At 34.8% G+C, this 27,550-nt stretch overlaps 1 long non-coding RNA gene across 1 annotated transcript in view; it reads right to left on the bottom strand.

The window, feature by feature from the left end:
* Positions 1-16,342: 16,342 nt before the first annotated feature.
* LOC136571198 (uncharacterized) overlaps positions 16,343-27,550 on the bottom strand; it is a 102,052-nt gene continuing 90,844 nt past the window's right edge. Inside the window, exons 2-3 of the long non-coding RNA XR_010785689.1 lie at positions 18,756-18,808; positions 16,343-18,055 (exon numbers count right to left, since the gene is read on the bottom strand). This is a non-coding gene — a long non-coding RNA (uncharacterized lncRNA). The remainder of the gene's footprint in view (positions 18,056-18,755; positions 18,809-27,550) is intronic.

Here is a 27,550-nt window from a genome sequence, read left to right as displayed (position 1 = left end):
GGTTTTGAATATCTCCAAGGATGGAAAATATGCAGCCTTCTTGGGCTACCTGTGTTGGTGTTGGATCACCATAGTAGTAAAAATGTTTTCTGATGCTAAAAGTAATTTATGCTATTTCAGATTATGCCCATTGCATCTTTTCCTGTCACAGTCCAGCTCTGAGAAAATAGCAGCTGACCTGGCTCTGGGTAGGTAACAGATATCATTCAAATTTAGTTTGGACAAACAGCTGCTGAAACATTTGGAAAATCCAGTAACTGTTTTCCCACTGAGACTATTAACTGAGTAATAATTAATATGAAAAGTTAGAGAGGAAAATTGTGTGTTTTCAAAGATTTTAATTGAATTTCATCCCCCACTTTAAATACAACAATTTTTTCTTTTTCTCCAGGGACCCAAGAACAGTTAAATAGATAGCAAATAATGCTATAGATAGCATATAGATATAGATAACTGCTTGTATTTGCTAAAAGGTCAATCTTACAGTGTTATGATATCCTGCAAAGATAAAAATTAAAATATGTGATCTGTGCAGTGACATATCATCACAATGAAATTCATTAGTCTCTGATGTACCCCAGTATTTAAAAAGGGATCTGTTTAAATGGGGATCGAGAGGTATATAATAAAAATTTCATGCTGAATAGCACACAGAATTACTACATTGATTTTATTTCTTGTGTTTCTTGTAATCATTTTTTTCTCTTTTTAATATATCTGCTGCTATATTAGCTGTTAGGGCTGTAATTGGTTTTTATTGAATACATACTGTTTCTTCATGAAAATAAAAGCAATGTGATACTATGTGTGATAGTCTAAATATTTTCTGCCCAAACATAAAAGTTGTATTTACACTTAAATCAGACCTGGATTTGACTTCGTGGTAGTGACACAATGTCGACCTTATAATTCCATATCCTCTTCACCAACAGGGCTATATGGCCTTCTGTTAAAATTCTCTTGCACCTGGTATCTATTTGTGAGTGTTTTAAAAAAAAAGTGCATTTATGAATGTGCTTGTGGAATTGGAGAGAGTTGTATTGAGAGTGATGATCTGTACAGAAATTGCTCAGTTAGTCCATTATACAGTATTTACCCCTCATTTTCTAAAGCGATGAACACCAGCATGCTGTAGCCTCCTTCATCCTGACATCAAAGAAATTTTGGATTGTTGTGTTCATTACATGGTTGCCTCCAGCTGGTGAAAATCACTGGGGAGGAATGATACTCTATGCAAGTACAGGTCTTTTGAGAAAACTGGGCTGCCAAGTGCTTCAAAGAAATGCAGTCTGGTCCAGAGAAGATATTGGTAATTTTGACAGTTCCGTTTTTCACTTAAGATCCTAGCACTGAATAGAGGCTTTGGAAGTCGTGCTCACAGTTTAATTAGTTTGAAAAAAAATAGTGGTCAACAAAAATTTTTTAAATGGTCAACTGAAAATTAAAAAAGCCAGTTCCCAGCTTTCTTTAGTTGTATGAAGATATACAAACAAGTAAGTACCATTGCAGACATGCAATGGAGTCAGGATCCATGAAATGATAGCCACAATTTAGCTATGACAGTAGTGATCCTTCCAATAACCTTAGTACACAGGGCAACAAATGAACCACACCCAAGTGTCTAATGTATTTACACAGAAGCAAAAGTCTAAATTAAAAGAAATGTTTAATCATTCTGATAGAAAGTTGGGATTTATCTTCCTTTAACACAAACAGCTCATAACTGAAGTGAATGGAAAATATCCAGTTATTAAAAATATGCTCTTTGCTGCTTCTGCCCATGGTCTAATAATTCTAACACTGTAATAGGAGAATGAACAGAAAGACAATATCTTTCACTGATATTTTCCACCATTAACTTTATGGTAAAAAGACTTCATGGACAAGTAACAATGCCTCATTAAGTATATCTGATTGGGCAGGGTCTTCCAATGTCCCCAGTTTTAGCATATTGTTTAAAATGCATCACAAGCAGAAACAAAGCATTTACCTTAGCACAACTGCATGATTTTCTCCTGCTTTTCTCCACATTTCCTGCTGTTAAACACAGGTGCAAAGCTTTTGTCTTAATTTTAGATGTGGTAAGACACATATCTGAGCACCCTAGGATATTAGTGGATCATTATTGTTCTTGATATTGACATTGAAGAGTGACCTTAGTACCCTCAATTTTTTTGTGGGTGTATTATTCCTGTTGCTTAAATCCATAAATTGTTCTCTAAGGTGTGCTGTAATTTACCTCTGTGAAAAGCGAACAAACAAAATAAAAACAACATGGGAAACAAGCCTGGAAAACATAATTTTACCTTAAAGTTGTTTAGAGATGAGGATAACTTGAGAAGATGCATGGGCTTATTCATAATACACCCTTGAAAGAATTGGCTTCTGGCTCTGCTAGGCTTTCATTGCTTAAGGATGCAGTCACCTTTTACCTGAGATTATCCTATGGAGATCACAAAGCATCTTAAAGATCTGTGTTTTGGACTACCCTTTGACACCCAGTAAGATTCATAAGTCTGTAGTATAAAGAACTTAGAAGTGGTTCTTTCTGTACTTTTCCCTTGCTACTGCATTTTTTTTTCCAGATCTTCCATCTTTGAAACTCCTTTTTGAACAGGATGGAGCTTATTGTAATTACTGAATTACACCTGGGGAGCAGAAAGGGTATGACATTATAAAAAATGAGTCCTAAACTTCAGTAAACTGGATATCTATACTTTCTTACTTAGTGCCCTTTTTATAAGAGTTTGGCTGCAAAATTACTTTTTCCTTTAATGCACCTGAATCTTTCCATTGTTTACACTACTTTAAACTTCATGGAAAGAAATCACTTTAGATACATGCCTCAGTTCAGCTCAATTTCTCCCACTTTCCTGGGCCTTTATTGGAATGGTTGATAATATTTTTTAATTTTTAAATGGATTGAGCTTAAATATTGTTCCAGGTCCCATGGGTGTAGGTGAAGGCCCTGGGAGAACCTGGGAAAGATCATCAGGAGCTGACAACACAAACAGAGACTTGGCAACATCTATGTTTATTTCAACAGGTATGTATATTTCCATCAATAGAATAATTTCATCATCTCCCAGCAGAAAAGGTTTTGGGGGTCCAAGTTGGCAGTCCCAGGGACATGACCCAGCAGTGACCCCAAGAGGCTAAGAAAGCTGGTGGCATCCTGGCCTGGATATCAGCAATAGTGTGGCCAGCAAGGACCAGGACAACGACTGTTCCCCTGAACTTGACACTGCTGAGGCCACACCTCAAGTTTTATGTTCAGTTTTGGGATCCTCACTACAGTAAAGACACTGAGGTGCTGGACCGTGTCCAGATAAGGGCAACTAAGCTGGTGAACCTTGTAAGTTGCAAATTGGATAATGGGAGTATGAGCGATCCCACTCTTTCTGAGAGGGAGTTACGTAGCAATTCCTGGGACAATGAAATATCCCAATTGGGTCTAGCATGTAGTTAAAGGAAAGATTACACAGGAATTCAGCAACTGGAAGTTTAGAAATACTGTCCTAGCATCTTTTGCATGTAATAGATAGATAGGTGGATAGAGAGATAGATGGTAGACAGATAGATGCATTCATACATACATACATACATAGGATTTGATACCTAATTCATACATGCTCTGTTCCATCCTCTGAAAAACTGTATTTGACAGTAACCATAGCAGCAAACCTGATTAGGCATACTTGAAAGACCAAATGACATAATAGAATTTTTATTTAGGGTTTTAGTAAAGGAAACTTAATACTGTATACAAGTATATTCAGTTCTATTCTAAAATGTTTTGGTGGATGAAATGGCTGAAATAGTGACATTTTTAACAGAAGCAAAATATTACTTTTTTCATACATGCTTAAGAAATTAGAGTCAGCATTGTGTGGCTGAACTCATGAAAGTAACCTTTAGTAGGGGTTGTATTTTTTTTTTTTTTTTTCAGATCTGTCTTATGGCCTACATCTTTGGCATCTTTTCAAGCACTTTCTGCTTCTGCTGAGTTGTTTCTCAGAGCGAGTGTTATTTCAAGACAGATTCAGAGCAGTTATTATGTTTCTATTGTTACTTGATGTACTGCTGTAAACAACTCAAAATGAAGGAATAGCACACCCTGGGAATCTACAGATGAAGAATTTCTGGAATCCCTCTTTTCTTACCTGCAGAAAACTGTTACCTTTACAATACTGATCTCCATAAGGAAGATATTTAGTGGCTATTGCAGTGCAGAAGACATCATTAAAGTGAATTAAATACATGGAAATTTATATCACACTTTTGCCCTCTAAGGAGTTATAAAGCAGATAGGACAATTTCTTTCTCAACATGACTTTTACAGTACTGCATACATGATCCTGGAAGCAGGAACTGAAACATACTACTATTCACATCTTAAATTGGCCTTGCTACATTTAGAATATAATTTTCACCTGTTTCTTCCTGGGTCTTTTTGTGAGTTATCATCATATTTAATCAAATAATCATTGTATGTCTGTGTTCCAGCTTGGTTTCAACTTTACTTCTTCAACTTTTCCACTTCTATTAGGTATGAGCCCAAAGCTAAGAAGTAAGCATTAATATCTCAGTTCCTGGACTATTTCATTCACCTAACATGACAGGTTCTGGGAGTGTTTAAAATAGCAAAGAAAGGCAGTCATCCATATCCAAATATATGAGTTAGCTAGGCTGAGTTGTAAGAAGGGATTTCCAGAGACTCCTCATCTGACATAAACTGTGCTTATTTAAAGAAGTACAAGGAAAATTCCTACTCTCTATTTCAGCTAACCAGACACAGGCCAGCAGAGATAAAACAAAGACACTATTTCATTTTACCTAAAACAATAAGTTATTCTTGGTGGGAGGACATACTGAAATTATACTACTGACATGGGTGAACCTCACTCTCTCTGATTGAATTTCAGCCAAACTTTGGTCTACAATCTTGCTTGTAAATATATCCTTGGGTATCTAGGGCAATCTCATTCTTCCTAATTTTGTCTGATTTAAGTAGCCTAAGACAGTTTGTCTCAGTTTTATTGCCCACACAAAGGCATGACATAGCATTGGATGTTAAATTATTCTTCACAGCATTCACCTATTGCTTCAGAAAAAAAATCAGGTTTTCTAAACCACAAAGTGTTGTATGCTTGTTTAGGAAGCTTCTAATCCATGGTTTCTGGAATGCAAAAGTCTTTGAGTTTCATGGTATGCATTGACATCTGTTCTTTATTATAGGTGAGGGTCTTAACATCATGTCAAACTTCCCTGGGCACTTCAGGAATTACTGTGCTTGCAAATTTTGCATGCTTAGCAGGTGTGATATATCAGCCTTACAGACAAAAAAGAAAAAGCATCTCAGAAATGCAACAATATCAGAAAAATGTTTTGTCTATTCTAGGAAGGCCTATCTACTAATAAATGAAACAGAACTCCAAAAGAGTTTTTGCAGTAATTTCACAGTTTTCATAGTTATTAATGAAACAAAGATTTCTCACATATATTTGTAAAATACATGTTAAATACAATGAATACTCTGGACTCATTTTTGATCAAGTGAAGCTGAAACTGAAATTGAAGACTGAAACAGTCTAAAATAAGAAATAGTTTATGCTTTCTCTTTTTGAATTAGTCTATTATTAGAAAATAGCCTTTGTGAATTTTTTTTGAGAAGAGTTTTGAAATGCATGGCAAAAAAAAAAAAAGGAGAAATAATTTAACTTATAAATTACTACATAATCAGTCTACTTTGACATGTATAATCCACTACTTGATGAATACATCCTATTTTAAAAGAAAAAATATTTTAAAATACATTCTCATATAATGAACACCCTCAGATGACTCAAGCAAAATCAGAATTAGTAACAGAAGTGGATCAAAAGCAGAGATGTCAGTAGTAGAAATAAAATTGTTTTAGAAAATGCATTGATACTTATTTATATGCATCTCAGGCATGTGTAAGTTTAACTGTTGCTGAATTATGAAGATGAGGAATCATTAGGGTTTATATTCATGCAATCATACAAAAAAATTACTGTTTTGAACAATTGTGCCTGTTTAATCTTAGAATGTGGAATTATAAGCTTTGGAGACAGCAATAAAAATATTTAAAAGCAGAAACTGAACTGTAAATGAATTATGCCATGCTTTAACATGTTTATAGACTGACATCAATATTTCACCTAGCACAGATTAATCCTGCTTCCATGGGTGGCTTGAAGAGGTGCTTGTAGAAATGGAACTCTTCAAACCTGTATATATCTCTTGACTGTTCAAGTAAAATTGATCATTCAGAGCTTTCTCCACTCATGGAAATTAAAAGTCTTATTATGTTAGAGAGGTGCAAGCCACTCTTTAACCTCTGCAGAGACTGAAGTCTTCTCACCCTAAAGAGCAGATATTTCACTACCAGAAACAAAAGAAATTTAAGGAACTTAAAAAATAAAATGTTATTAAAGTGGGTTTTGATCCATGATAAAACAACTGTAAAATTTTTCATAGGAAACATGCTCAAACCACACACTTTTAATGCATCTGTCCATCAATGTTCCCAGAAAAAATTCCTTATGAAGTATTTGAATGTGCAATAAACATAGTTAAAAGAAATATAGCAAATATTTTATTAAAAAAAATGACCTAATTTAAAAAATCTCAAAAAATGACGGCACAAAAACTAGTTAAAAACAGCTTATAATTGACTATTGTGGTTTAACTCTGTTAAGCAGTTAAAACCAAAGCAGATACTCCTTCAATGTCTTCCAGTATAATTAGGGAAATAATTGGAAGACCAAAAATGGGAAAACTCATGGATTGAGATACAGACAGTTTAATAGGTAAAGCAAAACCTGAACTTTGAAGCAAATGAAAATAAGGAATTCATTCACTATTTCCCAACCACAGGAAGGTGTCCAAGCCTCTCCAAAAATAGGATTCCATCCCATGGTCAATTGTGAAGACAAATGCCATTGTGACCTTCTTCTTCCCCAGATTTTATTACTGAACATGATTCCATACGGTGTGGAATACTCTTTTTGTCAGTTAGGGTCAATTGCCCTGGCTGTCTTCCCTCCCAGATTCCTGTGCACTCCCAGTCTCCTCACTGGTGGCAAGGTATGAGGACTGGTAAATGCCCTGACTCTGTCTAAACACTGCTCAGCAACAACTAAAACATCTCTCTGTCTTCAACAATATTTTCAGCAACTATTGTTTGCAATTGCTACAAATCACTTTATTTTTTTTATATATATTCAAGAAATTATACCTATTTATATATTTGTAATAATCATATGATATGTTTAGATTAACCTTTGATAATGAAGCCCTATAAATATTCCCCAAAATGTGTTAGCAATCTTTACCTATATCAAATTTTTTAACTGGTCTCTGGACGAAAAGATGAGGCAATGTACATCTTAATCTTTATCATGAAGTTCATGTGAACTTGTGCCACTAGGATCTCTGGAGAAAATAATACAGTCTGCCATGTGATCATTTAATTTTTCATAAGCAGAAAAAAAAAGAGTTAAATTCATGGTTCTCAAATGACTATAAAATAAAGATGTATCAAATATAATTTCTTTCTTTGAAAGAATTTTTAGAATAGTTCTTACTAGCATGTGAAATATATGGTACTATTTAATGCTTTAATTAAAATTTAATTCAAAAAAATCTTTGCAATTGAGAATATTGTTTCAAATTGTTCCCTGGGATAAAGTTCCTCTAGGAGGATAGAAATTAATAATATCTTAATATTCTAAAAAAAGTTATCTTTTTAAAATACAAAAATATTATCTGTGCATAAAAACTGTCAAACTGGAATTATTAACTATTACAGTGAAGATGAAAGAGTTCTTTGACCTCAATTTAAAGTTTTTCTACCATTATTTTTCATAAGGAAATGGAAAAAAATCAAGCTTTTATCAGTTTAGGCAAAGGACTATGTCAGAATTGACAAAGTGTCAGTCTATTAGTGAAGAGTGAAAAACTTACTTTCCCTTAATTTTAAGTGTTGTTTTCAACAAATCCATGTGGACTATTAAAGTCCAAATCCATATAATAGAGAGATAAGAAAGGCAAATACAATTTTTGTCATTTATGGCAGATTTGCAAATGTTTTCAAATATTTTCCCATGGTTTTGGGAGTTATGAATTATTCTAATAGCTTAAGAATAAGAGACAGATACGTTAACATGTATAAGGGGTGCAGAAAAGAGATGTACAACATATTTTTTCCTCACAATAAAACAATAAACAAAAACCCACCTATATCTACAACAAAGTAAATGTACAGAAAATTGCAACAGTTTGCTGTACTAATAGTAAACAAATTAACAGTCCTTAAACTGAACACAAAATTTTAGTGAAATGACTTGTTTCACCAATTCTTGATTAAATATATATATATAGATAGATAGATATTTTAAAGTAAACTTGGACATTCTGAAAATATATTTTATTTGGGGGAAAATAGAAGTTTTTATGTAAAAACTCCAGAATTTTTTCATGTAATTTATGTACTTGCAACAGTCCACATTAGATTTTTTTATTCATTTATTAAGATCTATAATTTTGAACTACCAAACAAATTAGAGTACTAAATGATCTCAAAAGGCAAAATAAAACTATATCAGAAAGTGATGGCAAATAGTTTTCTCTGTTGAGGTTTTTTTTATGTTGGCATATAGTTTGCAATGATTTATGTCCTGAGTAAGTCTCTAGACATGTACTCTTTATTCTCTGGCTCACCAATAAGTAGCAGCTCCATCTCTTTGGCCTGCCCTCAGGCCATTAACAACTCTGCAGCTCACTGGCCAAACTTGGGATTAGGCATCTGTGTGCAACCCTCTACCATGACAGATATCCCTTGCTCAGAGACAGCCCAGAGACAGCTTCTGCCATGGCATCAGCTTCCAGATCCTAACACTCACCCCTTCCCATGTTACAGACACCTGGTTAGTATAATGGCATTCCACTTCTGATATCGACATTCCTTCTCGTGGTTTAATACCAAATTGACTGTGCAGGGAGTAAATGGACTTGAACATCAATGCACACTCCCTTACAGATATGTTTAATGTTGGCAAGTGATATATGACCTGCTTTTCCCATAAAGAAAAAAAAAATGTAGTCTCAGAGAAAGCTCATGTTGGCCAGTGCAGAAGTCTGTCTGTGCTGTGTGTGATACAGGTTTCTCCCTGAGTTACTCCAGATCCTGTCAAATAAAGGGTTGGGCAGAGAATATCAATATTTGATCAGCTGATTCAGATTTTTGAAGCACCTGAACAGGCTGTCATCATTGCAGGTATTCTCAGTCAGCTCTTAAAGATTCTTTGCATCTCTCACAGAGACTGGTGTGTCTCTTGGCTTTAATTTACAATCTCACTCCAGTCTTAACCCTTATGATTGAATTTCAGCCACTCCCAGCCTATGTCATTTGCCACAGGCCCCCATTAAATATGGGTAGAAGCTGAGACAATTGGGTTTGTTCATTCTGAAGAAGAAAATTCTCCAGGAGACCTAATTGTTGTCCACACTGCCAAATGAGAGAGCATGGAAAAAATGGAGCCAGAACTCCTCCCTGGTATGGAGAGCAGGGAGTGGAGGAAAGAATGAGACAGAAGGATTTTGTAGGTAACAAACAGGGAAGAAGAAAGGACAACACATAGGAAAGGTAAAAAGGAAAAATGAAGACAACAAATTTCAGAAGCAAACAAAAAATCATAGTATTTTTTGCACCTTGTGTTGGCAAATCCAGACTCTAAGGGCTGTTTGCATTTTCTTTTAGAGGAGTGAAGTTACATGTTTACATTTAGTGACCTGCAGTGGGGTGCAGTGTTTTCACTTTTAAGATGATTTGTCTCTGTTGTTATCTGCAACTTGTGCATTAACTAAAACTTATGCTTTTGAAAGAAGTGACTAAATTCTCCATAGGTGCCAAACATTGATGTGGTTATCTGAAAATTAGTTTATAAACATGAAGACTTAAGGACCTGGCTCAGTTTTTGTGTGATCATAGTCTCAAGCAACAAGCGCAATGGGTTGGGTCATTTTAAGTAAACATAAGTGGCATATTTAATGCTTTTTAAAATTATAATACATTAAATATGGTAACAAATCAATTTAAGAAATTAAATGAGTGTAAAAGCCTATCGATATAGAAACTAAACTCTGAGTTCTGCATTGAAAAACAGAAAAGAGATAGAAATAGTCTTACTTTCTTACCACCTCTAATAAATTAATAAATTGCTGGGTTACAGTTTTGATTAAACCTAATTACAAGGAGTAAAAAACCAATGGTATAAAATTATATTTTACTTTAAATTAATTAAATTAAATTTAATTTAAATGAAGATTCAGGATGTAACTGTATCTACAGAGTCATATGAATCAGACTCCTACTAGGTGTTATATTTTTATCACCAGGAAAATACAGAATGGGTGTATTGGAAATAATAATGTACTTTGGAAAGGCTCAAAGAATTCATTGAAAAAATAGAAATAAGAAAAAGTTCTTGGAAATACTACAGCCCTTAAGGGAGTTATTCTGTGTTTCTTTTTGGTTTCTTATCGAAATTTAACTTTTTATGTTAATCAGTGGTTTTGAGTGTGGAATGTTCAAGTATAGTAGGATGTTACTTAGAATTCATATTCATAACGTACTTTGATTTTCATGGAGACTAATGTTGTCTTTCTCAGGTGGAATGTAAGATTTGTCTCAGAGAAATGTGTTTGGATCTGTGGGACTAAACATGAACTTCAGTTGTCCCTTACATGGAGTTACCATGAGCCCTCGATACAACTGTCATGTATGTGCGCATATAGGTAGTATAAGACTTAAATAGGTGTTAATATATGGCAAAAACAATATTTCTGAATAATCTGGTGACTAGGAGGATGTTGTTTTTACATGGTCATTGCTGAGCAGGAATTTCGGTTTCTGTAGAGCTGTTTGCAGACTGCATGCCAATATTGTATTTTCTTTGTTCTTGTCTGAATATTTTCAGGTTTTGAAAGATTTATGCTGAATTTTTTTGTAGAAAATCACAGGAGTAGCCTTATTAGCAGTTCTTGGTGGGTGCTTTATCTCCTGACTTTTATAGATCTTCTGCACACTGAGAACAAACAGCAAAAGAATACAGACTATCTCATCCTTTTCCAGTGAGATGCATGCTCTGGGGAAGTTATTAATAGAGAAAAAAATAATGATTACATGATTTGTGATGACTTATTATAAGAAATAATGTTTTAAATTAAGTGTCTACTATCTGCATAATACTTCCCACTTTTGAGGGATACTTGCTTTATCCAGACTTGTGAATGGCCCATTCAATTGTGAAAATATTTGCGCAAAAAGGTGTTGTGAACATAAAAAATATAATCAGTTTTAAGAATTTTCAGATTAATTAATGGTTCCCATAGTCATTAATTAGCTTCTGTAGTAGGTAGTGCCTAAATAACTGGCTGGAGGAAAAAGAAAATGAATAGGCAATGAAGGATGGTTTTTAAGCCTCCATGTTAACTTCTGGCAGAAACTTTCAATGAAGCCAGATTTGATTTTCATCCATGCTTAACATCAGTGGTCATGTGCTCTGTTTTGTCATAGGCAGCTACCTGAAGAAGGTTTCTGTGCAAATCCACTGCTGAGAGCAATGATTTTCACTGCTCTAACTGCTATTAGTAATATGTTAAGGGTCTCACACTTATCACTTCTCTCCATGTTGGTCTCATAGTCAAGATTTACTATGAAAAGTCTGGAAATAGCTTCTGATCTTTAGAGGAAAATTTTAGAGTAACATTAGTCTCCACTGTAGCCTTTACACTTTTATTGGTTTAGCTTACTAGGTCAAAGGACTAAAAATATTGTCCAAAAAATAGAGATTTATTTTTTCTATTGCTCTTGTTTTTTTTCTTTGCATTAGGTACTCCCTAACTCTATGAGTAGGGTCACCAGCTTGTCCGACAATATTAGACCATTCAACACCTCCCAGGTTTAAACTAGATTCTTTAGTTGCCCTGAAATATCCATCTTCATTTTTTTTATTATCATGATCCATCAAAAAAAGATTATGGAAAATATTCAAAGGTAAATTGCAATTCCTCGTGTGAAATTTATTTTTATCATTACTGGGAAAGTAAATAAAAACCACAGTATATTTCCATAAATAAATTCTAGGAAAATCAGCATCTGCCTTCAAGCATGTAAGAATATTTTCCTGTTAATACATTCATCAGAAGTTATTCATATAACTTCATGTAAATTAAGCAAATTTAATTGTGTTTTATATATATCCCAGTGTGAGTCTATTTGTTTAAAATACAATTTTCATTTCAATGCCTGTACAGCAAAATATTATAAAGCAAGGAGGAAGAGATAACTTTGTTTTCTCTTCTATATGGCTACTTTATTAGCTATAATTGAATGTGCAAGCTAATTAAATTTTCCCATTTATTTAAAATTCTGTTATAACTCCAGATCTATACTTTGTTCATAGATATGTGAATGGGTCTGTTTGAAAGCCTGTATATGGCTTCCTAAAGTTGGTAAATACACCATTTCTTACTGCTCCCCATTTCTTGAACAATATCTTGCCAGAGATCTGCGATTACGATCCTAACTATGACAAGATTGGAAAATCATCAGGTGGGGTTAATTTGCATAACTCAATTGAACTCCATGGAGCTGTGCTGATTTATGTTGACTGAGGATATGGTTTCACATTTGCAATTCTATGTCTAATATTAATTTCTAGTTAACAAAAATTAGGCTTTTCTGAACACAAAATTATGGATTCTCATTTTATTGTGTATTGAGTTTTCATGGCCAGGTTTTGCTAGTGGGGCAAGTTGTGGGAGTTTGGCAGAGTAGTTTCCATGTCTGACAGCCAATACAAGGTGATTTAAGACAGACCCAAAGCTTGCCAAGGCCAAGCCGATCAAAGATGGTAGTAATGCCTCTGTGATAACATATTTAAGAAGGGAAAAAAAAGGATTATGACACAGAAATGACAGAGGTCAGAGAAGAGTGAGAATATGTGTGAGCATACAGACAACAAGGCCAGGGAGAAAGGAAGGGAAAGAGGGGCTCCAGGTGCTGAGATTCCACTGCAGCCTGTGAAGAAGATAATGATGAGGCAGCTGGCCCCATGCAGCCCATGAAGGACCATGGTGGATGACTGAAAGTAGGCTGTGACACTGTGGGAAGACCACATTTTAGCAAGGTCCTGTTAAGACCCAGAGACCTATGAAAAGAGAAGCCCACACTGGAGCTGGTGTCTTGGTAGGACTTGTGACTCCATGGGGGACCAACGCTGCAGCAGTTCATGAAGTCTGTGGAAAGGACTCACACTGGAGAAGTACATGAAGTACTGGACCCCACACTGGAGCAGGGACTCCTCCCCTTGAGAAGGAAGCAGCAAAAGAAACATGATCTCACTATAATGCCCATTCCTCATCTTCTGTGCCTCTCAGGAGGGTGGCCAGTAGAGCCTGTGAATGAGGGAGAGGCAGGGAGAAGATATTTTTAAGATCTGATTTTTACTTCTCATTATTCTAGCCTGATTTGTTTGATTATTAATTAAATTCATTTCCAAAAGTTGAGTTTGTTTTACCTATGACAGTAATGAGTGAGTAAACTCTCCCTATCCTTATCTGAACTGTCAAGTCTTTCATTATATATTTTCTCCCCTGTTCAGCTGCAGAGGGGAGTGATTGTGCAGGTTTGATGGGCATGTGGCACCACATTCTTATTGATCTAAAGCTAGAATAATGTGAATTACTTCAGTCCTTATGTAACTGAACAAAATCTACCCATATGCATTGAGCAGAATAACAAGACACATGAAATCATCCTCGGGAAATGATTATTAGTGTAATTTCTTTTTGTTTGTTTAAATAAAAGCTACCAACAGGATTGCATGTTCTGCGGTGTGGGGTTATTCAGCTTTTAGCAAGCCAGCTGCGTGGAGTCAAGAGCTCCTTCAGAGAGCCCAAAGAGAAGAAAAAAGCAGCAACCTCTCAGTGAACATGAGTGCCCTTCGGCTAAAGTGTATATAAATTCTATTATCTGATATCTTTCTTCTTTTAAAATTTTAATTGAACATGGACATAAAACAAATGTGAATTTTTACTCTGGTATCTGGGAAATTTTTCTAAACATCTAAGTCTCCACATTTAGCTCATAATAGAAGTAGCATGCTCTGTCCTTTTTGATGATAATGCCACAGGAAACAAAACCAAGCTGAGAAACAATATAAATGCACTGTTGGAGTCTTGTTCAATGTTATGTGTTATTTTCTTAACTCTGAGAGTTGGAGGGTACGGAAATAAAAGCTTTTAGCAGAACAGCCCATATGGTGAATTCATAATGTGTGATCAGGACAAAACAATTACTATGACTAGTCCATGAGTGTATGTTTCAGTGATTTTAATTAGAGATAAGAATATTTTCATACCCTCAGATGCATGTCATGATTTTTGTCTTGCTTTACCAAAATCTGCCCTTCTATTTCTAAGGGCAGCTACAGAATCACTGAATCACAGTAATGAAGAAGAGTGGACTAGTAAGGAGAGTAAAACACTGCATGCTTTGCATATTTCATTAATGCTATCAGATCTATTGCTCTTTTGATGAGAAACTCATGAAGTGACACAATTACAGTCACAGGCTTCTATTAATATATGAAATAATTCCTGCAAAAGTCAGAAATAATTTTTTCAAGGTCTTTATCTGTGGTTTTCACATGTCTTTGAACTTATTATCTGCAGAGATGCTGCAAAAAAACCCAGAGGTCTTTCCCATTAATTAAGAAGGTTGGGTGCCTGTTGGAGCCTGAGTTCCTCTTTTAAGGAAACAAGGTAGGATACATGGTAGTTGCATTCAGTCCTAACCATGCTGTGGAGGTTAAAAATGGATAAGGCTGGATTCAGAAGTGGCTAAAACACCTGCATTCTGGAAATGAGGTTTAGACAGAAAACAGAATCTGTGTTATAGATAATGTTGTTAAAGGAGAGTTGTTCAGGCCAGCCCATCATGAATAGTAATGAGATATAGACTGCTGAGACAGACAGTTGCTACTTATTGGCAGTGATATATTGAGAGAGAATGTATCAAGTAAAATCCCGCAAGCTGTGTGTGTTGCTATATATGTTCCAAGTCTGTAGAGTATGCAAAGTCAGGGGTTTCTGACACTGCAAAATTCATCAAGCAGTCTGTGCAGAACTGTAGCCACAGAGATGCTAAGAACATCATCATTACCAGGAAGCTACCTTGTAAGGAATAAAAACCAAAAAGACCCCAAACTCCAACAACCAAAAAACCCCAACTTTTAGTAGGATATAAAGACTTTTTTCCTTGGAGTGCTGCTGTACTGACCAGATTTTAAGTAATGTATGGTCTGTGACTTGTAATAAAGTCGTAGTCAGTTATAAATGTGCAGCAATTTTTCAATGAGCTCTTGATCATTTGTCTCAGATAATGCATTTTTAAAGGTACTTAGTGTGGGTAGAAAGGATTGTAAATGAACACTTCACAATATAAATCTTGACTTACTATACAACAGCAATAAGAACTCAAGATGTCTGTACAAGATGGATACTAATAGCATGTTCCCAGTGCATATACTTAGCCCTGAAATAAAACTACATGAATTCACGTGTCTACTGATTGCTAAAGCTTTGTCTTCTATTTTCATGTTTCTTATTTTGTTCCATTTCTTTTATTTTTATTTTTAATTTTTCTCCTCTGATGTTGCTATCACAAATTCCATAGGCATGTGGTCTCATAATTTTTTTCTGATTTTGAGAAAACTACAGTCCCCATCCCACACAAGAAATGAATTTGCAAAGAAAGCCAACAAAATCAGGCAATACCTTTGTTCCTACTGATTACTTTTTTATACATGGGTCCCCATACCATTTGTTTTGGAATGAGTGTGTTCTGAAGACCTGTAGAAAAATGGAGAAAAAATTCTTTGCAGGGAAACCCATGAGTTTTTCCAGCTTAACTTCTTGATTGATAAGTATGTAATTTCAGAGCTAGATGAGGTTGTTCTGAGTCTTGTACAACTGTGTTTTGAGCAGCCTGAGGAATGAAGATTCCATAGAAATTTAGTTCCACAATCATTTTGTGAAATGATATCCCATGTGGGCCAACATGCTTATAATTTCTGTGGGAGTTATGTGTTGGAATTGTTTCTTAACAATCAACATGGTGTTACGACCTGCACCTGAAGGCACGGGGTTACTGGAGTTCTTGTTAATAGATCACTTGGAGAAAAATAGAGTGAAACAACACTGACAGACCTGTACTTTTATATATGTATATATAGTTTTATTTCAGAACAATTTGATTGAAATAGAAAGCAGGTATGTAACTGTTTTATTTATTATATAGCAACATAGAAGTATAAAAATATTGCTTAGGAAAATACATAGGAGAAAGAAAGAAAGAAAGAGAAAGAAAGGATAAAAGTAGAAAGTGAAGAGGAAGATGTCACCACCCATGTAAGCAGTGATGAGACTCAAATGTGACAGTTTTGAGGTCCATTGATTGAAGTGATGGGTGCAATCTTTATCTCTTGGGGGTGGGGGAAGCCCATGAAACACAAAGTTCAATGGTTTGACCTACATTCAGGTTTGGGTGGGAATGCTCAGGTACCTCCCATGAGCAGATAAACTTTTACACTGCCTTTTACAACACTGTGGATTGTGCAAAGTTCTATGGTGGAAGGCCCCAGAAATGAGCCTGGGGGTGTTTCAGTGGTCTCTGGTGGCTTATAGCACTTTTCAATGACATGACTGCTGTTTTGCCCTGCTTCTCTCACTTTAGTAGAGTCAGCAGTGCCTATCAGAGGGTAAATGGCATGAGAGAAGCATCACACTACCTCAGAAGAATCTGCATCTTATTGATCTTTTTCCTTATCTGGCCAGAAAACAGCTTGTTTAAGGCATTAGTTGCAGGCTATCAAGTACACAATAATTCTGGGGCTCAGTCATTTTGTATATAAAAAATGAGTTCATCATGCTTATCCTTTGGTAGTGGGTGTTGACCCCTTTGTTTCATGTGGATCAGAATTTTTATCATCACACAGCCAAGCCTCTCCTCTTCCCCTTCAGTTTGGGGGTGCAAACCTGGCCTCAGCAAAGTAGCTGCTGCTTTTGCAAATAGCCAGTTGTTTGAGTCATTAGCCTTTGACATTTCAGCCTCTCATATATGGTACATAGTTGTGATTTTTGATCTGACATAACTATAGCTCACAGTTAAAATTTTTCACTCACCTTGATTATATAAATTAGTTTCAGTTTTAATTGCTTCACACTAGAAACAGCTTTTGAACACTGCAGAGATTTAACCTTTGCAATTTTGAAGATTTACTTAATTTGCCTCTATTCATGCCTATTTACTCTTTGCTCAGTAATAATCATGAAAACAAAGAGGGTAAAGATAGGAGCATTTTTTTGCATTTCATGACAAATTGTATACAGTATGCTCTAATTATTCTTTCAGCATGCCACCTGTGAGGGGTTCAACACTCTGGAAAAGGCATGAGGCCCTCCCATTGCTCTTCCCCCAAAGACCTTCTTCTTTTTATAATTTCTGCTACAGCATACAAGATCTGGAATGTTCTCCTGCTCATACTGCAGGAGGAATGCTGTCACCTACAGAATCGATAGTCTGGGAAAATATTTTGGGTGCCCTCTCTAGTTACTTTCTTCAGAAACTGGTCAAAGGAATCCCACAGTAGCAACAAATAGGTGCTCTGACTCACCATAACACACATACAAATTGCAGATATAGTAGTACAACCTGTCACCTGTGGGCTAGCTTTATAAAATACAGTGTGTCAATTTAGCTCTACATCTATTACAAAGATATCACCTTATCTTAGTTTAAGAAACTGTTGATCACCTCTTCCCCATCTCCAGAAAGAAATCTGAGGTCCAACGCATTTTCCTGGGTCCTGGTACTCTTCTTAGATGATGTTAGGCCAGGACTGAGCAGCTTGTTAATTTCTTCTCTGCATCATCCTTCCACAGCAGTCATTTCTCGTGTAACCTGTGAGGGGATGTGCAAAACTGGTTACTTTTTCCAGTCACAGGTATCTGGTTGTCCACTACAGATTGAAGTAATTTCTTGCTTCACATTCCTTTTCACTTGTGATAACTTTCATGACATCCTAAATCTAGTTTAAGTTATTGTTAAACTGGGTTGGAGATGAACAGTGCATTTGTGGGTGAGAGATCAACTATTCATCATTTCCTCCCTTTCAATTTTAACTGGACAGATGGTTTTACAAGACCCTCAACTCTACTTGAGTTACAATACCTCCCACTGCTTCTGTAAAGTGTTTGCAATTCAATATGTGTGGCAAAATAACTTCAGGTCTCTTCCTGCACAATCAATGCCCTAGATACTAAGGAACCGGGCTCAAAAGTGACTCGAGAAATCTAAAAAAATTTTTTACGTGGGCATTCAACCTAAATACAGAATCAGAATTAACCAAATTTCACACAGCCCTAACTTCATATTTTATAATAATTGTTTGATATTCATTTTTCCATTTCCCCTACAAATTATCAGCTGATAGTTCTTGTGGATTTTTGTCTTCATTCTTGAATTTGGTCTAACTGATGCAGTGTCTGTTTTCAAAAATCTGCCAAACTTCAAAAACTGCTGATGTTATTAAAAAACCCTGCCTAGAAAATATTCCTTGTGCAAACATAAACCATGAAAGAAATACTAGGATCATTCTTACCTGTTTGTCTCCATTCTGGAACTCATGCTGCCTTTTGTATTACAGGTTCCATTCTGTACAAAAAAGCATAACATATTAGCTCTTTGTTCTTTGGTTGGGGTTTTGTTGTTTTTGTTTGCTTTTGGGTTTAATTTCTTAAAATCTGGTCATAAATTAAACTCCATACATCATTCTTTCTGAGTCTCTGTTATTTAGAATAGGAAATTTCTCTTTCCTGCACTATTTTCATTTGAAGTCGATACTACAATACATAATCGCAAAGATTATCCAAAAAATGGAGAGCAATTTTTTTTAAAATTAAATCTGAAACTATATATTATGGTCTTATATGCTTCTTTTAATTAATTCTTTTTAGTAATCAATTTGCATTAATCATTTAATCGCTCAAAATAAAATTTATTAATAATTTAAATACCAAAAATATATCTCTCGAATTTCTTGCTATAATTTCCTATATTTATGTAACATATAAATTGATGTATTATAGTTGTAAAAGGCTGTAAAAAGCTGTTAAACCTCTTAATATTTGGAGCAGGATTTGCTACAAGATAAAATTTCAGCAGTGGAGCAGTTTCATCCTTTAACATTTTCAGGAAGAAGAAGCATATTTGCAGAAAGAGATTAGGGAGAGCACAGGTAGAATCAGGCAAGCAGAAATGACTGAGGAGTGTCAGGTTTCCACAAGCAGAGGATACCAAAGGCAGTAAGACAGAGGTAAATTGTAGATGAACAGAAAATGAGAATGGGAGCATTTATCAAATCTCTAACCTACGCAAGATTGCAAGTAAAAAATTAATATAAGGAAAAGTAAAGATGGGGCAAATAGCAGAATAACAGCAAACAAGCAAACATACTGTTCTTTCCTTGCAGTACTGGACCACAGAAATACATAAAAATACAATAATACTTGTTATTGTAAAAGACAATAAAAACCCCTCTGCAATAAGCAACTATATTTGGTGTTGATGAGATGGGTTCATAGAACTTAGAATTACATAACTCATCTTCTCAGCATCTCCTGGATGAGAATACGAGGTACTTTGAAGGAAAATAGAGAAAAACTCAAGAAAACAGCTTATCCTTGCAAATTTCCTTCTGATATTTCCATTGGTAATATAGTCTTGTTCTAGTATTGTCTTTTGTTCTCACAGTAGTAAATGTAATTCATAATGAGGAATAGCAGGGAAAATACTGTAGTTTTAAGAAACTACAAACACAGAGAATGGCTTTCCTTCCATCTAATTTTTTTACTAATACCAATATCTGGTATAAATATTTGTTTTCCAATACATGCTATAGTACTGAAGTTTTGAACACCATCAGAACAAATTTGATTTAATTCCTTTCTCTTCAGGATTGTACACAACTATTTTTTAAAAAACATCAGCAAAAAAGATCTACATTATATTTGATAATTTTGGGCATCCAATAGGTAGATGTGTGCATACTAAATAGGTGATTTAAGTGTGGACTTATTTCTCCATACTTATTAAAATTTGTCTTTACCATTGCTACTTCATATGCATCATTTTTGACAAATACAATTTGAAATTACAAGGAGTTTACAAGAATGAACAGTATATGAAGGCATAAATACCTTGTAAAGAATCCACTATGAAAGAACTTAAAAAATGAATAACTATGTGCTGCATATTTTGGGATACAAAAGAACTGAAACAAGAAAAGCAACAGCTGAACACAACACTATTTTCTCTCAAAACTTTTATTCTAGGTTTGTAAATGCTACAATGAAATATATAAAATGTAAATATATCTTACATAAAATAAGATACAGGTCTCTCAAGATGGGCTTTATCCTGAGATTCAGATACTAGAATTAATTGTGTCTACAATATAGCTGTTAGTAACATTTTGTGAACTCTGCACTTTTGTTTTTGGATTACGAATTGAACTTTTATTTAATCTTACTTTTAAATGGGGTTGGTCATGACCTTCAAAATGTCAATTGATGTTTGCACTGCAGTTTTAACAAAGGCCATTTGAGGACTAAGCTGAAGACATTTATCATTACTCTAGGTGGTGATGGAAGTGAATTACCCTGAGTACAAACACACTTAAATCACTTAAAAATGGAAAAATATAAATGGAAAAGAAAAAGAAGTCTCTGACCAAGGATATATTTTGATGTAGGAGTTGTCTATATATGATCATGCAGTCCTCATCCTACAGATCATGGTCTTACATACAGATTCTGAGTCAGCACACCTTTTCAGGCATATATTTACACTACCCTGCTGCCTCACAGCTACCCAGATTATTCTTATTTTAAGGACCATAGTTCAAGATAAAATATACATATTTTTTATGTATTTTACATATACATACATAAATATATTATGAGCTTGAAGCAATATTCTTTGGAGCCACATTACATATCAGGATGATTTTCACAGAAAAACTGCAACAATTTATCAGAGTATATATGGAGTATCCTGGTACAGATCAAGAAAATGCTGAAACACTTTGTTTCGGCTGAGATCCTCATTTGTGTTTGACAATTTTGCACAGGTCTAAGGCTGCATTAGTTAGCATAAATTAGCCTAAATTAGCATAAGAACTTAAGTTAGATTAAGTAGTAATACTATAAGGAAAACACATGAAATGGAAATAATGATAAAATAAGAACGCTTAAGAGGTGCTGAATGTTCCACAGCTGACATTTAGATGTATTTAAACACAGAATGAACAAATTGGACTAGTTAGCACTAGTTTGACTTCAGATTATCAGAATGAAGAGCATTTTCTTGAAACATTTATATTCAGATAGCTTCACATTAGTGATTTTATGATAACAGTATGTCTGACATAGAACAGTGAGACTTGGTATTTGCGTTCAGAACACAAGGCTGATCAAATCAGTTTTGCAAATAATGTTTATATGTAATTTCACCAAGTTTTTTTTTAGTGAATGTGCATATTAAACAAACTTGTAATAGTTTACTTTTTTTTTAAATTGTTATACAGCTCACAAACTGATTTATTTTATCATTTCAGTTCCTTGAAATAAGTTCAGCTATTATTGTTCAAAATTCTGACTTCATGTCACCTCTGCACAACCAAATTCCTTCCTTTTCCTTTTATCAGCTTAATCTCTTCTAGCACTCAATTTTCTGTTGTCAGATGTTTTGTTATTACTCTCTGAGATTTAACAGGGAATTTGATGTCCCCAGTAATACATCTGATGTATCTTTTTTTCTAATAAAATCATCAGAATTTATATATTCGAATACATTTGTACATGGCTGATGAATTGAACCTTTGGTAGAATAACAGTGTGTTTAACACCACTGAGCAGACACCAAAAGGTAACATGGCCTACAAATTCAGTAACAGAAGGGCTTGAGTGGGAAGATGTAAGTAGAAATATTGTGAGTATTGTGTCTGAAATGAGCTGTAGACAAGATGTCTAATCAAGAGAGAAACTGGCTAAACTGTGAAAAAAGAGAAAACAGAGAACTAACCCAAATTCAAAGTTCTTACTACAAAAATGGTCTTTACACCCATACTTGCTTAAAACCCTTTACGGGTGTCATCTAACTACAGTCTTGTTCCTGTTCTGGAAAATCTAACTTATTTATGTCAGTTCTCATTAATATCTCCATCAAATATCCTTTAAGTCACAGCTGACAATGGGGAAAAATGGGACTCAATTAGATATTTTTGTCTTGGCAGTGGGAGAGAAAGGGTAAAAATCCAAATTGCACCTGAACCTCTTTTAAGTTTAGAGCTGCTGTATTTTTTTAAAATATTTTTCCTCAGCAATTTAGAGAAAGTAGTGAATAACAAAAAGACACAGTGAAGTTTTCATGACAATTTTGCTTTTGGAAGAGCCAGAGCAAGAAGATCTGAGGTTGACTTCTGGGAGCTGGTAAGCTTGATGAATTTTGAATTTGTGCAACCATTTATGCAACATGCAACTTTTAGAGAGAGTGTAATAAATGGATAATTTGAGTTGGGAGTGGGAATCTCTAAGAGTATATAATTCACCCTCCACTCTTTATACTTTTAGGTATGTCTAAAAGTATATATGAATCAGAGGTATAAGTCGCCTTCAACACCAGTATTCTATTAACTTATGCAAGAGATATTGCAAAGGAACAGAGCATCTTCAGGGGTGGCAGAACATGTCTGTAGCAGTAATTTTGGTAACAGTTTGAGTTGACTGCTGATTTTGTGGCAGTGAAAATTACCAAATAAATCTTTTTGATGTTGAAAGGCAGAACTATTAGTCCTAACCCATGCTGGCAACAATAGAGTAGGGAAACATAGGTGGGAAATTTAGGGGTGAAATTCAGGTTGCTATGGTTCTGACCAGCAGGGAGTCCAAGTCTCTTGTCAACAAGGCATCTCTTATGTAATACTGCTGGCTGCATATGCAAAACCTAAAGAAACTGCATGGGACAGATGTATTTCCCATTAACTAGAAGAAAACCAACCTGAATAAAAATATCATGCAGTATTATTTTCAGTAAAAACAGAGGGAAAACCAACAGGCATGGAGGAGTATTTGGACTTGATGTAGACAAAATCTTTTTACATGAAGACAGGAAGCATATATATAGAAAAGCAGCTCTATTACTCCAGGTACAGAGCCCTGCTTGTGTCCCTGGGGCCTTTGGGCCATCAACACAAGACCCTTGAGTGCAAGCTGTGGGTGCTGTCCCTGAGCTTACAGGGGGATGACAGCCAGATTTACTAGAGGAATTGATTAAGTAATTGAAAAAAAAAAATTATGGTGATTTTTCATAACAGAGAAAGATAACAGAAAGATCTCTCAGGATGCCTGGTATAATTTTTTTTTTTTTTTCAGTATGTTCATTATTAGCCTGGAAAAAGCTAAGGGCTGCATCTGTGAGCTTGTTTCTGTGTGATGGAGAGCATTGAATGCAATTTTTATTTTATTAAGGCTTGTCATAACTTAATATTAAAGTTATCTGATGAAGTACAGATTTGATATGTAGAGAGTGAGGGGGATTGAAAATTTAACTGACTCATCTGGGGTTAGGTGGGTTGGACTATATAGACTCCAGAGGACTCCTGACTTCCACAATTGTGTTGAATAATGACTAAGATTCTGTCAAGATAATGTCAATTTTGTTTACATAATGACTAAGATTATGAAGATATTATGGTGTTTTCTGTTGCCACAAGGCAATATAGAGTCAGGTAACCTCAAGAAGAGATCTAGGCTACTCTGTGACATAAAAACTGAGGTTGAGTGAGATGGGAATAGCACGTTGTTAATAATTTCTCTATCTCCCCCATATATACACATGGTCTGTAAATAACACACACATGACAGTAGAAGTGTTAGCACCAGGTCTCGAAAAATCAGATTATTCACTCCAGCTTGTTAATTTCTCCAAATACTGAGAGATGTGCAACAGTTTCAATGTCACCTTGGCCCTTTGGCATGATGGCAGTTGTGCATGGAGGTGTGTGGGCTGTGTGAATGCATGGAGACTTATTTTAATTATTCATTACTTCTCAAGTTTGATAGCTGGTGTGAGCTGCCAATGATGACTTTAAAAAAGTTAGATTTTCTATTTTTTTTTCTAGTTTCTACTCAGGTGAGGTCTAAATATGATCAAAGACTGGGACAAGGTTCACATGAGCTGTTACCTTTGGGAAGTATCTTTCTTTATTTCATTTCCAATGAGCTTGACAAGCACTTGTCTACTGGTCGTGTCCTCATGTGTAATTCACACATATTGCAAAAATACTTCTGAGACAGTAACTTCAATAGAATTGCTTTGAATATGTTTGAAGTTCAGTGTGATTAGGCTGGAAAATTACAGCATCATCAGTCTTGGGACTGCAGAATTACTGCTGTTAATATACTGATTCAAACTAGGACTGAAAAAGGTCATTTCCAACTTTGTGGAGCAGCATACAGAGAACTAACACATTAGCAGAAATTGGAAAAAAAAAACAAACAAAACCCTTCAGTCAAAGGATTATTTATTTATTTATATATATTTCTTTGACTCATCTAGGAATCTGGAAATGGATTATAGCCCTCTATTGCGATACAATTAGGCACATATTATACAGGACTTCTAGTTATTTGGGTTACTTTTGGTTTGTTACATGATGGCAGAAAGAGTGCAACATTTTCAATAATACATTTTTTCCCCCCAAACAACCAAAACACTGTCTTTGACCATTTATTCTGAGCTTTTGTAACAGACACATACTCAGAGGGACAACCTGACTCTTCTAAAACTTCTAGAAAAATTAAAGAACAAAGTAACAGGGTTCTTATCTTAGTGCCACTGTCTCTGACATGAAAATGAATATTCAGGTGATGATTGTAAGCTTATGATCATGGTCAAAGGAAAAAGAAAATATTAACTATAATAAATCACAGACAGAATTACTTGACAATAAAAAGAAACATTTTTGACTTAAAAATCAGTTCTGGATTTCTTAGATATATTTCTTTTGTTTCACATGTGAGATTTCCAAAACATATGTTGAATGTAGAGGAGACATACAGCAAAATATCCTTTCATTACAAAATTTAATTTTTTTAAAATTCAATTTTTACTTGGTTATCAAACCTAGATATCCTATGTGCTTATCTCTCATTTTAAGCCTGTCCTGATGAGAATTAGCTAAACAAAGCATCTCAAATTGAGCTATGAAATTTACATGTTTGGAAGTGTGACTGCCAGAGCCTTGGGAATGGTCAGACTGGGAAGTTTCCTTAACACTTGAGAAAACTAAGGGTTTCTCTACCTTTAGAAGATCAAGGGGGATTTTTTTTCTTTTTTTTTTTTCCTTTGGCAGCTACCTAGTAGAACATCATAGTGGTGACAGGAAGACTTTTGTCCTAGGTGGACAGCAGAAAGATGAGACAATGAACAAAAACCTAAAAAACCTGGGAAATTCTGTCTGTTCAGAAAATCTCTCTCACCGTGGAAGTGATAAGTGTTAGAGGAAGTTTTTAGAGAAAGTGTGGAATTTGTGCCATTGGAGATTGTTAAAAGTCAACTAGAAGGCCTTAATGGTATTAGAGAATATTAAGGAACGCCTTGGTGCTATTACAACAATTAAGTGATATTTAATGAGTATTGCATCAGTGTGAAAGCAGTCCATGAATAAACACATGGATAAAACTATAGAATTTTATTCTTTTTTATCTTTTTTTTTTTTTTTTTTCAATCAGGTAATTATCTGGGGGTTATTGCTTTTGCATGTTACAAAAAAAATTATCCAGGCTTTTCCTTTAAAACAACATCTTGTTTTAGTGCTTCATTAAATATCACAACTCACACTTAGATTTTTTAAAAAAAGATTTCAGAAAGAGAAAGGATGTTTTATAGCTAAAATTCAGGTTTACCTACACTTAACTTGGCAGAGTAATTACTTTAAAAAACAAATGACTTGGAATTTATTCTAAAATATCAGAGAACAGAAAAAAAAGGGTAAAAACATTTTTAATGCCACATAAGATGATGAAAAATATAGGAAAGAGAAACTGTTTTTTTCCCATATGAAGGCTTCAGGTGGTCATGGCAACAAGAATATAAACCAAAAACCAAACAGAAGAATAAAAGCTCTATTAGCTAGGGAAGCTGAAACACATTCAGGATTTAATATCAAGAAAGTATGTAAAAATTAGTCCACACTTACTGGAAAATCTGGAATAGTATCTTAGAACACTTAATTTCCTGTTATAAGAGCCCTTGTATCTCACTCATGAGTAAATAACTTTCATCAGCATTTCTAGGACGGGAATGATTGTGAATATTTAAACTCAATAGCAATTTAACCTGACCTTAGTTTGGTCAATTTATGGTAGTGATAAGACGTAACTTTTATGGGAGCAGTTACCTGCTACAGCAAAGCAGAGCTCAATGTAATGATAGACTAAGTACATTACCCCACTAACTCACTGTTTATACTCTGATTTGAAATGTGAGGTGCAGTATATCTTTGAGAATAGGGAAAAAGGAAAGAAATCTTTTCTATTTCTACCATGAATGAGAATTTTTTCTAAGTTTCATCAACTGTATCAATTAATTGCTAATAAATTATAAGGATCAGACTATATTTTCATGTCTTAAACATGTCCTGTGCAGTTCACAATGAGAACTGAAAAAACAAAACTGTTTTTGGTAGCACATTTGGTCACATCTGTTGGTCTCACTGTCTGACTATATGCAAAGAATAGGAAAAAGTTGCTCACATTTTGAGCTATTTCATCAAGGAATTGAAGATTGTATGAATCCACAGTAGAAAATGTTGTTATTAAAAGCAAAAAATATTTGGAAACTCCGAATTTAATCACGTGTGGAAATAAAAATGGACACTGTGTGGAATACCTGACACTGATGACAGTCAGTCTATATTAACCATCCCTGGTTCAAAAATGTGTTTACAAAATCTGAGTAAATGTTAATTATTTCAATAACATGGCACATGGCAGCCACAATCTCTAGCCTTAAGAAATATGTTAAGTGGAGATATGAAGGCAGAAAGAGGGTTTACATTTGAAGAAACTTCAGTTGTCTTATGTAAAACACATTATCTGTGATACTCCAGGATGTGTTCTCTTTTCTGTCCAGCTTGTGTAGCATGCTGAAACAGATATGTAAATTAATACACACATACACACACAGAAAGATGTTTCAGGAAAAATCTCAAAATGTTTTTCAAACCCATTCCCTGCCATTATGTGCTTACTCAGGTTAATATAACCTGTCAGAAAGAAGAGGTGCTACCACTAGGCTGTCATAGCCATGGAATCATCAAACTAGTATGTGGCT

The sequence above is a fragment of the Molothrus aeneus genome, chromosome 2 (genome assembly GCF_037042795.1).
Source record: "Molothrus aeneus isolate 106 chromosome 2, BPBGC_Maene_1.0, whole genome shotgun sequence".
Lineage (NCBI taxonomy): Eukaryota > Metazoa > Chordata > Aves > Passeriformes > Icteridae > Molothrus > Molothrus aeneus.
Note: the sequence above shows the minus strand (reverse complement) of the source record. Positions and strands in the feature narration are given on the sequence as shown.